Here is a 13,483-nt window from a genome sequence, read left to right on the forward strand (position 1 = left end):
TGTATCAACATGAGTAATGTAAGAAAATATGTGATCATCTGAGACCACAGGGTGTACTTGAGAGAAAATCAATATGACACTAGTAGAATGATTTAGAAAGAAAAAAAGAAAAGGCTCTCCTCCTCTTTGGGAAGGATAGCAGTCAGCAAGAGAAGAAAAAAAATAACATTGCAATTTATCACTTTGTTTATTTTTTCTTCCCAATTAGTTTTCATTTTGAGGACTGTTGCTATTTGCACATGTAAGATTCTGGTAATTTGTTAGAGTCACTTTCACAAGCAGGGTAGATAGGAGTTTATCTTTTTATTATGGACTCAATAGCAGAATGTAACCCTAATTCTTAATTTCTCCTTTAAGGACTCTTTCAAAAAGGAAAGGAGTAAGAACTTCTAACTAAAGGCAAAGAAAATTTCTTAAAACTAAAGCAAGGACACAAAGCCATATATAACCAAATTAAACATTAATTTAAAAATACCATCAACAAAAATAGGTTCATTTCTAAAACACTTGAAATAATTTAATTAAAGGAACTTACTATTTAAGTTTGTCAAACCTTCCCATATACTTAAAATGGTACGTCTATTATCTGCAGTTAATATATTTGATATTAATTATTCTTACAAGTACTTTAGATCTTCTAGACAAGATCAAGGTGGACTGGAAGAGTTAGCAGGAAAAAATAATGAGTTAAATGATTTTTATTGTGACTAGTTTTCAGATCCATAGAATTGGATTTCTGGGCTTCCCTGTTGTCATGCTTAGTCAGTATGGAGCAGCAGAAGGAACTATGCTACTTGACCATTTCGCCTTAGCAAAATGAACTAAGGTTTCCTCCTGCTAAGATGAATCACTAGCTGGGCACTGGTGGCTCACATTTGTAATCCTATCTACTCAGGAGACTATGATTTGAGAATCAGGGTTTGAAGCCAGCCTTGTCAAGAATGTCTCCAAGACTCTTATCTCCAATTAACCAGCAAAAAGCTGGAAGTAGATCTATAGTTCAAGTAGTAGAGCATCAGGTTTGAGCAAATAGCTAAATAAATAAGCAAGCAAGCCTAGGGCTAGCACTTTGGTCCATAAATTTAACTCCACTATCAGCACACACATGCACACACACACACACACACACACACACACACACAGAGTCAGTAAGGTCTCTGAGATGTGGGATATTTCAGAGCTTCTGCATCTATTTGACAAATGCTACAAAAGACACTGCGCATTCATTTGGGATTGTCTTTTTAGCTACTGAATGAAGGGAAAGAGAGAAGAGAACTCACTTTGTTATGTAGTAAAGGGTTTCTCTTAGTTACAAAATAAAGAGACATGAAAAAAGGACTGCTAGGTGGGTACCAGTGAGGCAGACAGCATGAAGTCAGATGAGTGACACCCTCTAGATTTTATATAGAAGATAGCGTTCTCATTTAAATATGATACCAACTTGACTGGGAAAAAATGTATCGGTTTGGTAATGTCACCAATAATCAAGGATGTTGCAAAAGAAAAATGCCACAAATCAATCACTATGTCTCTGTAAGAAGGTGAGACTACTCACATATGTCACCCTACTCCTTCACCCTAATTTGAGAAGTTTCAAGGGACGTGGTTTCGATTATTTCCCTAGGGAGTAACTCAACAACTTAATATATTGTTCGTTCTTTACCTACATAGCTTTTAGAAATGGGATAAAGTCATTTATACCACACAAGGTCATTCTTTATGCACCAGGTAAAACTCTCTGAAATTTAATCTTTGATATAGTTCTTAATTAAATTGTTATTCCAGTTCATATTGCTTTACTTTCTAACCATTTTCTCAGCATCCTTCTTTCCTTCCAGGGGAATTTTTTTTCCATAGATATACTATAGGAGCCAGCATTAGAAGAAAACATAAGATGAATAGCCATGTCTCCATAACCTCTTTATAGCACAGTGCTGTCCATTTAATTATTTTTCTCTCTTTCTATAAATCAGTTCTACTGGTGTCATAATCAATCTTCCATCCCATTTCTGAGCACTCTCCAGTTTATCATTATCTTTCTAGAAATAATGTCACTAACTGCTCGAAGAACATAAGCCTCAACTATGCTCTATTCCTATGGAAATCTCCAATGAATCAAATATCCATGGATGTGTGACCTCTGTGACTTATTACTGATTAATTCCTGACTCTCTGTCCATCCCCACATGTTGTTACACAATGCCTTCCATGTTCAATGCCTCTAAATACTATCTACAGTTTATTGCACATACATGAGTTGGCATTTTCTGAGGTAAGTTTTATTTCTTCCCAGCATTTGTAACTTCCTGCAGATCTCATATAATTTCCACCCTTTATAACTTTCAGCCTATACAGGCCATCCACACTTTGATGGATTTATTTTTTCCATATCAAAGGGAAATGTAATTTAAATGAGCTTTTCTGCTACCAGCTCAAAACCTCACGTGTGCATGTATAAGCTGCAGTTTCTGTTCAAATGCAGATTCTGATCCAGAGGGTACAGTTGTGGGGTAGGAATCTAAATTCCTAACAAACTCCTGGGTGATGCAGATGCCACCAGCCCATGGACCACACTTCATGTAGTAAGGTTTCAGATTGATTTTTATTCATAAAACAGTGGACTGACATGCTGTCTGATCTTACCTTAGAAAGCCGCATAAAATGGCCCAGGTATTTGGTAAATGTCTGCCCTATTGAGTCAGGTATATTGTTTCAAATGTAAGAAGAGGTAAATCTACCCAGGAGGCTGAGATATGAGGATTGCAGTTCATTTGGGAAAGCACCAGTCTTGAGCAAAAAAAAAAAAAAAAGCCCAGGAAAAAAGCCAGTGCAAAAAAGTCCATGAGACTTTTATTTCCAAGTGGAGCTGTGGCTCAAGTGGTAGAGTACTAGCTTAGATCACAAAAGCTCAAGCACAGTATCCAGATCCTGAGTTCAAGCCCCAGAACCTGCACACAAAAAAGAAGATGTATATTTAATGACTTCTAAGTAATGCTTTAACTAAGGAATTTGACACTTAATTACAATAATATTATGAGTAAGCATATTTTGAGATCTCGGTTCTCTAAGGTCTAAAATCAAATGGTTGACTTACATTATTCCAGAACATAAAATATGGAGACACTCTGAACTTTAACAATGATAAATAACTAAAATGAAAATTGACACTGGGCTCATTTTCATCTTTCATAAAAATGTGTAGGAGAATGACCACAGATAACAAGGATAATTCATGTAAAGACATAATAAAGAAAATTAAGAACAGTGGTGACTTCAACATCACTTCTGTGCCTTGAACTTCACTTGAGCACTATCCATTGTGGTGCTGAATTGAAGGAAAGATGTATGTAACTTCAAACTCATTTTGGGGCTTTAGAGACACAGGAAACAGAAGACTGGTTTATCATTGAGACATCACAGAACTCCAAGACCACAGGTAGCTTTGTAGCATATTTTGGTGCTTATATTCTTGAAAAAAGGTTTGTTTCACAAAGTGGAATCTTTGTAACACAATGGTTCTACACGCATACATCAGAGGAAACCAAAACCACATTCTATGTTATGTAATTTGGCATGTGCGTTCTCAAGACATCACCATAAACTCTAGCACTTGAGGAGGAAGAAAAGGAAGACTTATTCTCATCATTTGGGTGACAAGCCAGTAAAAGTGGAAAAGAAATTACAGATTCAATTATGGAGGAAATGACAAAGGATACTTAGGAAACATGGCCATCAGGCAAGATTTTCCTGAACTATCTGAACTAATGCATCAACCTACTGAGGAACAGGGGATTCACCTGCACACTCCGACTAATTCCATTAATGACCCATACTAAAGAACCTTCCTAATTAATGATCTATATGTAAAATGGGGTCTGTTTGGGGGTAGGAATCTGTGGGAAATGGGTGGGTAAAAAGAGAGGGCAGGAAGGGAATATGAGAGAAACAAAGAAAAAGGTATGGTTTCACAAGGCAAGTTGAAAATAATTACAATGGTATAACACTTGTTTCCATAATGTGGATTTCATTTCACTTAGTATATCAATATTGAGAGACAAAGGATAAAAAGACAAACAATTCCAAAAGCAATACTTACAAAACCATTTGGTGTAAACCAACTGAACAACTCATGGGAGCGGGGAAGAGGGAAAAGGGGAGGGGAAGGTGGTGGAAAAATGAGGGAGGAGGTAACAAGTTGAACAAGAAATGTACTTACTGCCTTACATATGAAACTATAACCCCTCTGTTCTTCACTTTGACAATAAAGGGAAAAAACTTACAAAAAAAAAAACCAGGGGGCAGGGTGGAATAAAATATATAGATTGAAGTATTTTAAACATGTGTGAAAATAAAATAATTAAATCATTTAAAAGAGAGTAGAGAGGATTCAAAAAGTAGAGGAGATGAATTTGATCAAAGCTCATAATGCATACTTATGGAAACAACAAAACCCTTCTGTATGATTAATATATACAAATAAAAAGTATTAGCTAAACTTAATCCAACTTCAACTTATCTATCTGACCCTCGGGTCTTACTTAAAAAATTATCTGGCTGGCCAATAGCTAAAACTATGTTGCATAGATAGAAAAGTTTTGTGACTTGTTAGGTTATTTCACTTAGTTCTCTTGGACAGATACTACTGGTTTCTTTAATTCTCTCTCGCACTCTCTCATCCATCTATCTAATCTGTCTGTCTGTCTATCTGTCTGTCAGTCTGTCCATCAAGATATTTATTCCACAAGAGGCTTTACTTTCTTATTTTTACTATTTCATCCTTAAGACTTTCCTATAAGGCCTTTTATGAGCTCTCAGAACCCCATACTAGACTGACCTCGCCTACCATAGCCCTTGTTTTCTTCCCTGAGATCTTTGTTGTATACTACTTCTATTACAGACGGTTGACAGTGCAATAAGTATCAGAGTCCTTTAAGCTTTCAAATAAAGGCTAAAATCTTCAGGCAAGAACAAACTTCACAATTCATTCAGCTCAAGATTCTCAATGATACAGATGAAAAAACAAATCCATTATCTAATAGAACTCAACTCATGCAATTACTTAGTAGAAAAGTTGCCCCTAGAAAATTAGATTGTTTTGTGGTCCTGGAGTTCACATCCAGTGGCTTACATATGCTAAGCAAACACTCTGTTACTGAGCTATATCCTAGCCATGAGATCCAGAGCCTAAATGATACAGTGTATCTTCTGTGATACCTAATCCACCTTACCATTATTTTTCCACCAATAATTATTCAAGGCAGAGTCCAAACAAACCACACTCAAATTCAAATATAACTCTTATATTTTCTTTTTTTCTATTTATTGTCAAAGTGATGTACAGAGAGGTTACAGTTTCATATGTTAGACCTTGGGTACATTTATTGTACTGTTTGTTGCCTCCTCCCTCATTCCCCCCCCCCTTTCCCCTTTTCCCTCTCTCCCCATGAGTTGTTCAGTTGGTTTACACTGAATGGTTTTGCAAGTATTGCTTTTGGAATCGTTTGTCTTTTTATCCTTTGTCTCTCAATTTTGATATTCCCTTTCACTTCCCTAGTTCTAATACCAGTATATACAGTTTCCAATGTACTCAGATAAGATACAGTGATAGTGCGGGTACAACCACAGGAAGAGGATACAAGAGGATCATCAAGAAAAGAAGCTACGGATTCACATGGCATGTTGAAAGTAATTACAACAGTGATATAACACTCATTTCCATAACATGGAGTTCATTTCAATTAGCATCATCTTATGCATTCATAGGGGCATAGCTATTAGGCTCTTGTGATCCTCTGCTGTGACTAGCCTAAACCTGTGCTAATTATTCCCTATGAGGGAGACCATACAGTCCATGTTTCTTTGGGTCTGGCTCACTTCACTTAGTATAATTTTTTTCCAAGTCCTTCCATTTCCTTACAAATGGGGCAATTAGCAAAAGTTTGTTTTCAAGATAAGTATGCCTTGCTTCCAAAAGAGATGATGATAAATTTCAATTAATTTCATTTGAGCACTACATCAGAAATAAAAAATTTGTAACTGAAGAACATAAAGGCATCCTTTAGGGCAAGGGTCTCCTCTGAATATTGAATTGTTTTACTTTGGGGGCAATACATATTTTAATTCCTGGTTCTTTATGGTTAATTAGATCAGACTCAAAAATATATGCAAGTTAATCCTTTTCTCTTGGATTTCTCAGTATATCATGACTGATAGATATCTTAGGCAGTAGAATATATAACTCATACAATGTTAAATATAATGGTACACAACCCTACATTCTATAAATGTTGCTCTAGTTCAATTAACATGTGCAACTTATTTACATGTATTTCAGAAATATATCAGTTATAGGAAAGGATATTATATTCCTAACATTATCAAGCTTTGAAGCTGCAGTTTTGAAATAAGTTCCTGATCTTTAGAAAATGTAGATATATTGAAGCCAAACTCCATTTATATATATCTACGTGTGTATACTATGAAATATGATCCCAGGGCTGGGAATATGGTCTAGTGGTAAAGTGCTCGCCTCAAAACATGATCCCAAAGCAGTTTCAAAACCATAAGAAATCTCACTCCCACAGATTCTCAGAAAACATATTGCGAAATCAACCTAAATCTCAGAGTACATATAAATGTTCTGTCCCATGGAAGGGCCTTTATACTTTGCAAATCTGTATTTCAGTGCCATGAACAAGCAATTTCTGAAGCCAGGCACTGGTGGTTCATGCATGTAGTCCCAGCTACTCAGGAGGCTGAGGTCTGAGGATCACAGATTGAAGTCAGCCCAGGCAGAACAATTCTTATTGCCAATAAACCACCAAAATGCTGAAAGTGGAGTTGTGGCTCATGTAGTAGAGTAATTGCCTTGAGCAAAAAAGTTAGTACTTCAGCCATGAGTTCAAGCCTTAGGACTCTCATCAGAAAAATGCAAAGCAAGTTCTCATCAGATGAATGATCAGACCTTTTAAAACATAGCTAAACAGAAAGCCCTTACGACATCATCTCTAACTAGTAGCTGTGACTTTGTCTTGATTCACATGCATTCTCTTGTCACTGAAAAGGGTACTCTTCTCACAGAACTCACCAGCCAGAGCTGAGTAAGCACAAACTGGCTTTGCTAGCCTTATTCTGCCTCCTTGGCCAAGGGCAGCCATTATTATTCTACCTAAAACTTTGCTGGAGACAGCTTTACTGAAGATGCAAACGGAGCCTTCAGTTTTGCAGGAACCCATGCTGTGAAGGCACAAGTGTCTATGTCCTTGCTGCTCTTGACATCCACTCAGAGACCAGGGAACCACTCTCCTCAATGTTCAAATGGCAGAATAAATCTCACATTTCTGCCATCTCAGAAAGGGGGAAATAAGCCCCTTTGGGCAAAGCAAAACAACTAACAGACACTCCTGAACCTAGACCAAATAACTAATGTGTGAGCAATAAGGAGTGGGCAGCCAGGACAGCATGCTTTAACATAGGCACACTTTTCCTTCCGAAACATACTATCAAGTATGCCATCTAGTCCCTAAAGTACATCCTCCAAGGGAAGCTCAGTAACTGTGATAAATTAGATTTAAAGTACATTACTGTATGTACTATTTTAAAATACCTTCAAGTCTAATAAACATGAAACTTTAACATGGTACCCTTTTAATATTAATATAGTTTCTTTAGATTAAAAGCATGGAAAGTTTCTGTAATGCAAGTGAGCAGGGAGGTGTTGAGATTTGCCATGCTATATTACACAGGAGCTCACCTCTTTAATGTGAGTCTTGGAAGGTGTAAATAGTGACATGTTAAACTAGAATAATGATGGGCATAGAGGAATAAATACACCAGATCTTGCAGTCACACCAAAAGAAAATGTTCAGTTCAAAAAGGCAGCATTTCCATAAAATGCAAAAGCACAAGAAGCTAGAAATGCAGGGTTAGAGTATTTTCCTCTGCCAGAACAATGAAAATGTTACCATGGAGGAATATTAAAAATTATAACAGTGCTCACTTGAGTGCTATAATTAAAATTGTGTCAACATTTTGCTTGTAAAACAGATTTTTTTTCAAGGGATGTTGCACATTAACCATTATAGCTGACTACAGGCATAAAAGACACATAAGCTATTTTTTTCTGCTATGAAATATATTTCAATGGAATCAAATCTTATGAGAATCATATAGTCAGAAAAAATCCTGACAGATGTAAAAATGAATTTTCAGCTTAGAAGATACAATAAGAATTCATATCCTTTCGTTGTTCATTTAAAATGTCCTGAAGTTGAGAAATTGATAAATGCTTCTATTTCCACCTTTTATATAAAAATAATTTGTGCTCCAATGATTGCTTTATAGAGGTTGTAAATTATTGCTTTACAGATACAACAAAAGCACAAGCTCTGGACACCAAAGGCTTTTCTCAGGTGAAGATACAGACTTAGGGTTAGAGGGACCACAGTGAAAACTACTCTAAGGCCTGTCATGTTTAAGTTTCAGATACTTAGGAACATAAAGAAAAAAATGATCTGAATTTTTCTTTAGTTCAGGAGGACTTTTTTAAATACAAGGAAAAATAAGGTAAGGAAATGTCCAAGTTGGATCTATACTACAAATATATATGAAAACATATATGTTTATACACAGTTGAATAAAAGATGGCATACTCAGGGGAGGACTCTAATGGTGTCACTCCTCTGAACAATGAATGCACAGTTTAACAAAAGGAACACAAGGAAGCCGAATATTTTGGGGGGAGTGAAGTCAAGGGGATAGAGGCAGATGAATGGAGAGGTGAAAGGTGGGAAAATACAGTCATTCTACTTCATTCATACATGTGAAAATGGAACCACATAGCTTGAGGAGACAGGTGGGATTGGGAAAGATGGGGAAGAAGATATCAAGGGTACCACTGATCAAGAGACATTGTTCTCCTACTCTGACGACTTAAATTGAAACCTCTTTGTACAATAAAAATCATCATGATCATCATCTTCTTCTTCATCATCATCACAGAAAAAAGGAAAATAGTAATGCTAGTACACCGTGATACTCTTTTTAGTCCTGAGAAGTGGCTAACAATTTGAGCTGACGGTGAAGACAAAAGACAAAGGGTGAACCAATGGAACAGTGATACTTACAAGACAATGTGTTGTAAACCAACTGTACAACGGGGAGAGTGGTGTTGTGGAGGAGGGAAGATGGGAGAAAAATGCTGGAGGAGGTAACAAGTTTGACAAGAAATGTACTCACCACCTAATGTATGTAATTGTAACCCCTCTGTACATTACTTTGACAATAAAATAATTTTTTAATCCATTTTAAAAGATCATCAAGAAGATAGATTGACCTTCTGTTAGTCATTTAGCTCCTCCTATGTAAAATGAATGAATGAGCTAATGAATGAGCTAACTTTGACCTCCATGTTATGTGTCACCTATGAGGCTAGCAAAAATATGCTTGAGTAGAATCCTCCAAATCTCCTGCAGATGGGAAAGGCAACCAAAGTGAACACCTGCAGCTAGAATTCAAGACACCGGTTTCTATAGTATAAATAGATTTTTATAAATCTCTTTTCAGAAAAACAAAGCCATAATTTTGTCTATGTTATATTTTTGTTTATAATTTTGTGTGTATGATCACAGAGACCCACATGCAGAGAATTTAGACTATACTAAGATTCCTTTTAATTGCTTGGAACAGATTTGATCAGATTACAATATCCAAATAAATAGATTCCATCTCTTGTGAAATTAAAATAATCTCAACCCAAGAAATACACATTTCAAATTAGGAAGGTGAAAATCACCAAATGTGATTATACACATAAATTAAAGTGTTTAGTATACAGTTCATGTACATTTTATCTCTGGACTGTCTTTAAAATACTACTCCCATGTAACATATAAAAAAACTTTTTACATGGCAAAAATGTCCTAAAGGACAACAAAATACAATTAATGTTACCCATGCCAGGGATGCTGCAAGGCAAATGAAACTTATTCTTGGTCATCTCATATTTGACTAAACTACGGAATAAATATAGATTTGACCTTTGATAGTTAATTTGTCTTTGAGCCAAATGATAAGACTTATCCATTGCGTCAGTGATGGTTGGTACTGCTTCCAAACATCACGTGATCCTGAACAGATGCCATGAGACTTCTGAATCAGATGTTAGTGCCTGTGTACTTACATAAACAATCCTACTAGATGTTAAAGGGACTTTTGCACATCATCAGTATGCCATTAGTATTGTTGGAATAACACTGGCAAATGAGAGAAAACCAATTTGGTCAATAGAAGAAAACTACAGCATCCCATCAACCAACAGGAAGTAGAGAATTCTATATGGTCACAATATTGTGCATTATTTTCCAGTTACCACATGCAAAGAGGATGCAGAAGAATAGCTTTTTCCCCCCTGAAATGAGTTGGCATAGGCTAATCAAGGTAAATGTGGCACCATGAAAAGGAGGCAGGACTTAATGTTCAAAAACTTGTTCCCAGTCTCGGTATGTGGTTCAGTGGTAGAATACTTGCCTTTCATATGCAAGCCCCCTGAGGATGTTTAATCCTTACTATTACAAAAAGAATTCTGTAATGATAGATTTGTGCATTACAGACAGACATGTATACACTGAGTTTCAGTTTCATCATCTGCAAAGTAAGGATGATGGAAGAAAGTTGGGAGAAAGACAGAGAGGAGAGAGCTTTGAATCTGTTTTTTGCATAATACTTAGCATAGTCTCATGTTGTTTACTCAGATTGATTCTCTATTAAGAACAGCTGAATCACTGTGTATGCCTTCCTTCAAATATCCAGTTAATTTAGTGGCTTGAGAAAACTAAAATAAGACCAGTTATCTGAACTGATTACTTATCTTCTTGTTTTGTTCTTCTCTGTGAAACTTCATTGTTTCTATTCCTTGATTGTTATCAGAAAGCAGGAGCTTCTCTGGTGAGAAAGGAGACTGCCCCCAGCACACCTACACACATTCTTATTTGCTATCCAATTGACACCTTAGTAATACCATAAAACACGATGCTTACTCTTGGCTGAAGTATCAAATCAAGGATCTTGACATGTCCCTAAAAATATGCTCATGGAATTTGATATTAGGGGGACTATCCTACAAATTTGGGGAGGAGTTCAGGCATCATCTTTCCATGTTTCCATATTTTGCTGGCACATTTATAACTCTCAGATTAAAAAATCTATTTTCCTTATAGACACATCCCAGATCATCCTGACAGCATTGAGCCTTTGAACATTTCTTTGTGAATTGACTCGTGAATAATGAGCCCATGCCAGGCTCAATGGCACATGTACTCCCCACTTGAAGTCAAACCTTTATCAGTAGGGTGTTGAACCTCACAGGCTCCAGCAGCTACTTCATTCGGGTCACTGACATAGAGACTGTGAAACTCCTCAAATGAGTGATAGCATGCTGAATTGGGGTGCCCAGGATATACTCAAGTGGTATTTAAGAGTTTAAAGTTTGCAACCTCCAAGTGAAAGAATCCCCAAAGGAAGCTCCAGAGAAAAGAACCCTCAAAGGTCTCTTGAAACTTTAATAGAGGGGTTATCTATCTCTAGAACTTGAACAGAAGCGTAAGATTAATCACTGTTTGGGGCCAGACTCCACTACCAAGGGAATGGAGCACAGAGCAGGGGCCATGCTGGCTTGGGGCGGGGGTGGAGCATAGTCTGTCCTTGAGTTGCTAAGAAATGTTCACTACGGAATTCCACTCTGGCTGTTAATGTTTAAAAAAAAAACATATAACGCACGATTTTCTCCAAATTCATTTCATCATAGCGTAAATAATTGGGAAGAACAGATTCTTTTTTCTTTTGAATGTACTAGGCAACCACATTCTCAGGAGGCTGAGAGCCAAGGATCACAATCTGAAGCCACCCTGGGCAGGAAAGTCCATGAGATCCCTTTCTCCAGTTAACAAGTAAAATGCCAGAACTAGCAGGTGTGGCTCAAGTGGGAGAGTGCTAGCCTTGAGCAAAAAAGCTCAGAGACAGCACCCAGATCCTGAATTCAAACATTAGGACCCTCCCCCCTCACACCCCCCCACACACAGAGTACACTCTAACTACAGTTCACAGATAGTTTGCTTTTTTTCTTACCCAAACAGAAATTTCAGATAGATTTAGGCCAATAAACATTTGGCCAAAGAAAGGGGATGGGGTTGGGAATCTAAGCCAATCATGGAAAACAAGTAAATATCCAAATGAGTCTCAAAAGTGAAATCTAACGTGTAGGAATCAAAGCAGCAGGGACAACAGGGGAACTCAGTTTGGGTGGCAGAGGAGAGAGGAAGACAGGTGTAAGAAGAGATGGCCATGAGAGCAAAACCAGTGACTCCACAGTCTTGGAAGACAGGTGAGGGAAGAGAGTACTGCAGTGGCTGGAGGAATGATGAAGACATGGGAGTGTCTACAGTACATGGCGGTGTGGGGGCTCAAGTGGTAGAATACCAGTCTTGAGTGAGAAAGCTAAGCATGAGCACGAGGCCCTGAGTTTAAGGCCCAGTACTGGTACAAGAGAAAGAGAAAGAGAGGAGACAGCAAGAATTACAAAAGTGAATCTGCAAAATGGACAAGACAATGACTGTGTTTTAATTTCCATAGGCAACCCGTCAACACTTGCTGAATGAGAAAATGTGGGAGCTCACTCTGCGGAAATCACAGATTTAGTACCTTCTCCATCTGGTTAAGAAGAAGAGCAAGGGGAACCTTGAAGATGGACATAGAAAAGTGGAAAGGAATAATCAACTGGGCCCAATAACGAGGCCCAGCTTGGAGAGTAGAGTGTTTAAGAGTGCAGGCCAAGCAATGAAGTGTGAGAAGTTCGTGGGGTTTTTCTGAAGGGTCCTTGCTGGAGGGAGGGCACAGTCTTCATGGTCTGAGCCAACGAGAGAGCTCAGTGGTGGGTATAACATGAAAGACAGAGACAAAATAAAGTCCTTTGCTTTAGAGATGTGTTTTCTGCCCTTCTACAGAGAAAACACAAATATCCGGTGAGATCAAAGCCCATGAAGGCTTAGAACAACACCAATTTGGAGTAATGAGTTATGTTTTCTGAAACAAGAAATGGCCATTGCTTTAAGTCTCATTAACTTGCCAACATAATGGATCTAGAAAATAAAATAATTCTCACAGATACCACAATGCGATATTAAAATGTAAGCTCCGATTTCATTTCTAAATATCCCTATCAGTTGATTTGATTGCCACATTTCCCTCCTAATTATGTTTCCCCCCACTATTGTTTCACAAGCAAGATATGACTAGTCAATAATTTTTTGGAAGGTCTCTAAATGCTGCCTTTTCCATGTTATTCATCCAGTTAAACAAAAACAATCCTTTGTGGTTTGATGTGGTAAAGAATTTGGTGAGGATCTGTGTTCATTTCTTCATATAAATATTGTAAACAGTAATGTTGCCCAAATAAGGACTGCATTAAAACAGTAGCTCTATTCACTGG

General features: G+C 37.3%; 1 protein-coding gene across 1 annotated transcript in view; it reads right to left on the reverse strand.

The window, feature by feature from the left end:
- Window positions 1-13,483, reverse strand: part of Klhl32 (kelch like family member 32) — a 195,627-nt gene that overhangs the window by 28,969 nt on the left and 153,175 nt on the right. The gene's annotated exons all lie outside the window — the stretch shown is intronic.

This window comes from Perognathus longimembris, chromosome 9 (genome assembly GCF_023159225.1).
Source record: "Perognathus longimembris pacificus isolate PPM17 chromosome 9, ASM2315922v1, whole genome shotgun sequence".
Taxonomy (NCBI): Eukaryota; Metazoa; Chordata; class Mammalia; order Rodentia; family Heteromyidae; genus Perognathus; species Perognathus longimembris.